Here is a 5,000-nt window from a genome sequence, read left to right on the forward strand (position 1 = left end):
AAGAAACACTTTCACTAATTTGTGATATCACTGTAATAAGTATATAAATTTCGCCTCTGGCAATCATGCTACAACGCAAAGTACTTTTGAACTCGACCTTTCTTTCGTTTTATTCTCAATTGGCAACACAAAGTTTGGCAATATTCTTAAGACGTTTAAGGTACAAAAGAAGTTTTTTCTTTTCGCCCACATTTAATCAGGAGGTTAGTGTGCAAAGTGTCTTTACTACACCAATGCCAGACATTCTCCTCAGGGATCATTAGAAACGGTAGAAAATCTCCACGAACTTTACATTCACTCGTTGTCATCAACAGATAGTGGTTCATATTCAGACAATGCGGTTAGTCAGTCGTCATTGCTTACAGATTGGGAGCACATCTGTTGTATTAGGATGTAGTCATGAAATCTGTAAAAGAAAAAAAAATGAAATTACTACCACAAAAAAAATATATATATATCTTAAACATATATCATTAATGGATGTCCAATGTACAATACTGTAAACGATCAAGCTGGCGGCATTGCAAAACATTTACTAAAACGGGAAATAAAAATGTACATACAACACTATTAATGGTTATTACCAATACCCATTCAGAAGACCATTCTGAATATTCATAGCCTCAGTTACAAGGATTTTTTTCAGACAACCTGAGCATAAACAGAGCGCATTATCCTATTATGGAATTTCTCCGAATAACTTTCCCTTATCATAATGAAGTAAGCATTTCCTCAATTATAGGGTTAACATAGACATTATCAATAATAATCTATTAATATTGTTGATAAATTGTTAATAAAAACTCACAATATATACATATATATGCACATATATTTATAGGTATATATATATATATATATATATATATATATACAAATATATATATATATAAATATGTATATATACATATATATACACATATATTATATATATTATATATAATATATATATATATATATACACGAGCGTGTGTGTGTATGTATGTTATAAGAATTGAAATGCCTTAGCGTGTGATATCAGCTTTGCGTGAGTATCCGTGATAATCAAGTTCCTTTAATCTCTTAGGTTCCAGGAAGTCGGTAGAAGAACAATGCCACGAAAAAAAAATGGTAATGAATATTCGTCTCTATTCAGGTATCAAGGAATAGCACTGAGGTAACCTCTATAAGAATTAATAAAAAAAATATCTATTATTAAAAAAGAAAAGATTTTATTCATGTTGGACACATCATTTTTATGTTTATCCTATTAGTATCTAAATTCACTTTAAACAATAGAAATATTTTTCCAATAGAAAAACATATAAATCTTGAATGACTAGTGCTCATTCACCTTTTAATTTTGCTGCTTGTCGTTTATTACGTATAAAAAAACCCAAAGGACAGTTTCTCGTTGTTTAATATAAACTATAAAATCAGACGACATGGTATAAAAGAAAAATCCCAGGCTTAGAAATTCTAGTATAGGATCATATAAGTAATGAAGTGCTAAGAATTCAAAATTGTGATAAAAGGAAAGGAACAATGCCACTTATCTATTCAACCATAATAGTGCAATATACTGTATATAAGGTCGATAACAAAATACAGTGTTTGCCTCCATTACTTACGGTAAGAACGCCATAACTAACGACAAGAATCGGAAAGATTATTTTTTATCAATATTTTGCTTTGCTTTATAGAGGGAACAACAAAAAATGAAACCCTTTACCCAAGAATGAATTGAAACATTTTCAAGACTAGAAAAGCACCATGAGACTGCAGACCTCCCCCAAAGCAGCTTATTTCTCGAAACCAGCTTGTCTTAGGGTTAATTCGGTCGACATTTCGCTCGATCTTGACCTTTGACCTAGGACTTTCAAAATCAAATGCCTTCAACGTCTCAACATTAAAATTATTTCCTGAAAGTTTCATTACTCTAAGAGTAAAATTGTTGAAAGAAGTTGTTCCCAAACAAAAAGAAAACCGACAAAAACATATACATGGACAAAAATATAGCCATCTCCCAACTTCGTTAGTGGAGGTAAGACTGCTAGAGAAAATATGCAAACTATGTCATGAGTATAGAAACAGGCAACCAACATTAATCATCATGCTAAATATAATTGATCTACCAACAGAGAGAGAGAGAGAGAGAGAGAGAGAGAGAGAGAGAGAGAGAGAGAGAGAGAGAGAGAGAGAGAGACTATATCAAATAATAAATATGACGATTAAAATTAAATCGTAACCAACCTGAAAATTACTAAACTATTTCTCGAAACTCAGCTTGATTACAAATTCAAAAGTCAGTTTTGTCAAAGCCCCGAAGAATGAGAGAACAAACAAAGGTCGCATTTAATATAAGCACAAATTCACCTTTTGTAGTGAAGCTGCAGATAATAACTATGATTATTACCACCGCAGGCCAGATCGAGAGATCACAAATTAATGCAGCTGCTGATATGACTAAACGTCAATAATCAAGCAGATGATACTCGCTCTCAGGGAGGGGGGGTTCCTTTCCCTACCTCCCTTCCCTTCCCTTCCCTTCTCTCCATAAATCCCTTCAAATCTTACCGATTTTGTAAATAAATTAACGGGGCTTGCAAATAGATTATGAGTTCATATCACAGAAATAAAATAAAGCACAACTCGGGGAGAGAGAGAGAGAGAGAGAGAGAGAGAGAGAGAGAGAGAGATCACCTTAATCCAGTTAATCTTTTAAATATATATATATATATATATATATATATATATATATATATATATATATATATACATATAAATTTATATATATAAAACAGGTATGCAGATTAATAGATATATGGAAAATCTAAAGGAATCATGTAGTTCAACATAAATTGTCAATATGTATCTTTAATTCTGAAACAAAATAAACCCACACGCATATATAGCCTAGTGTATATATGCATATACTGTTATACAAATAGATAGATGTGTATATATATATATATATATATATATATATATATATATCGAAATATATTCATACATACATAATACATAGAAGTATAGAGAAGTATCATCAAAGAGACAAAAGAGTTTAAATGTATAGAGATCAAAACTTCAGAGCAGAGGGAATTGAAGCAAGGTAAGTAAGGTAAGACCTGAAGTAAAGAAGGTAAAAACTATTTAGGAGACAAAGGCGCATTTCCATTACTTCATTAAAAAAAGACCACTAAAGTCCCTCGCCATACACATGATAAACAAGGAAGAATCTTCTTCAGAGAAAAAAAGCCCATTACCAAAACCATTACTGTCTACTGCTAAAGAGCACCCAGACAAAATACGACCATGCTATCGCTACTGAAAAAAAAAGAAAAGAAAATTTCTAGCTTTCCATGCCACTTTACCTTATATACACATTAAGGAATTTTCTCAATGCGTGAGAAATTACATGCTGATTATCATAATTCTTTTCCCAAAACTTTCTGTATTAGAGGATTGCTCTGGATTTCGTATTTGAACAACTACATCGAAAATACTGAAATTAAACCTTGCCATATTCTTTTCGTATTAGAAAAGTCCTAATATAATACTTATAATTCATGAAAAAGAAATAATTGAGTCTCATTAGCTTTATTTTGCAAGGCATTTGCTTAGCTTAAAAGAAAAGCTTGCGTGTCTTAATTCAGCATAATATAAACTTAGATTACTTGCTGATGACTGGCTGCAGGGTCTTTGGTCGTCTCGGATTTACCAAACAGAATCTACAACTCACAATTATGCTTGCAAATTCTGGGTAATACTCTCCCTTTTCAAGCAAATATCTAATTAATCTCAAACGAATATTTTCAATAAATAGTATTAACGTGCGAGAGTTTACCCTTCCTCATTCGATTCAGATACCTAAAAAGAAGAAAATAAAAAGAAAAGACGTCCGTTAACCTACTTACAAGCCGGCATGCAATTAATTTCTTTTTAATAATAGATTTATGATTTAAACGTTTTTAGTATAGAGAATAATGTCAAACTTATGAAACATTTATTGCCATCATACATAAAAAGTCAATATCTATGAAGAACAATTAACTAGACTTAAAACTTGTTTAAAAGGCGAAGAACCAACGAGCAACCATGTGTACAAAACATGGAGGATGCAACATACTTCACTATCTTTAACGAGCCATCAAGACGTGTGAAAAATAATGTATCAAAAAATAGAAACATTAGTGGTAAGATTTTGGAAAGTATGTTTATGGAATGATTACATGCATGGAAATACTTTTGATAATATAAAATTTCCAACTGAATCTATATTTACATCAACTTCTCCATGAAAATTTTTAACTAATTATACTTCGAAAGGAGTTATGAGTAATTTGTATTATCAATTTTACTGCCATGTCAATTACCACCAAATTAATGTCATTCTTAAGTTAATTGGGTGAAAAAACGAGCAAGCATTCCATTATTTCATTTACTAGAGAGAATTCAGAAATTAATCGCTAATATGTCAATGGTCAGTAAAGAAAATTTCCTCCAGTTTCATATTCTATTTTATAACGCAGTTAAATATTTCCCATTTAATTGATAATGTAACATAGATGACAAATAAAAAAGATAAAAATAATTAAACCCCGATATGAGAATAATGCAAAACTGTTCAACATGATATCATTTGCACCAATTTATTCTCATTAAGCATAAGCGATTCAGCACATAAATATGAGATGTACTAAGAGGTAATCGGATGACAATATAAAAAAAAAAAATAATACTTAGCGCTGCAATAGAAAAAGTTAATATAAATTTTTTCTCCGGTAATTCAAGATGCAAATCAGAGCCTGAAAACCACGATGTTGAAAACACGGTATGATATATGTAAACAAGAAAGTTGCACGGACAAGATCTCCAAAAATCTTGAAGGGTTTTCTCAATATACCAACTTGCCATGTAGCTATCAATGCTATAGACCAGATTTTTCCCTAAAAATTGAACTTGCTGTATGAATGATAAGTATACATTAAAATTAGTTGTTTATACTTAATAAACATTGT

At 30.9% G+C, this 5,000-nt stretch overlaps 1 protein-coding gene across 1 annotated transcript in view; it reads right to left on the bottom strand.

Annotated features, from left to right (window-relative positions):
• Positions 1–5,000, bottom strand: part of LOC137623061 (nephrin-like) — a 735,729-nt gene that overhangs the window by 468,274 nt on the left and 262,455 nt on the right. Inside the window, exon 3 of the mRNA XM_068353701.1 lies at positions 1–406. This exon is cut by the window's left edge and continues 221 nt beyond it. The gene's annotated coding sequence lies outside the window, so the exon portion shown is untranslated. The remainder of the gene's footprint in view (positions 407–5,000) is intronic.

The sequence above is a fragment of the Palaemon carinicauda genome, chromosome 30 (genome assembly GCF_036898095.1).
Source record: "Palaemon carinicauda isolate YSFRI2023 chromosome 30, ASM3689809v2, whole genome shotgun sequence".
NCBI lineage: Eukaryota > Metazoa > Arthropoda > Malacostraca > Decapoda > Palaemonidae > Palaemon > Palaemon carinicauda.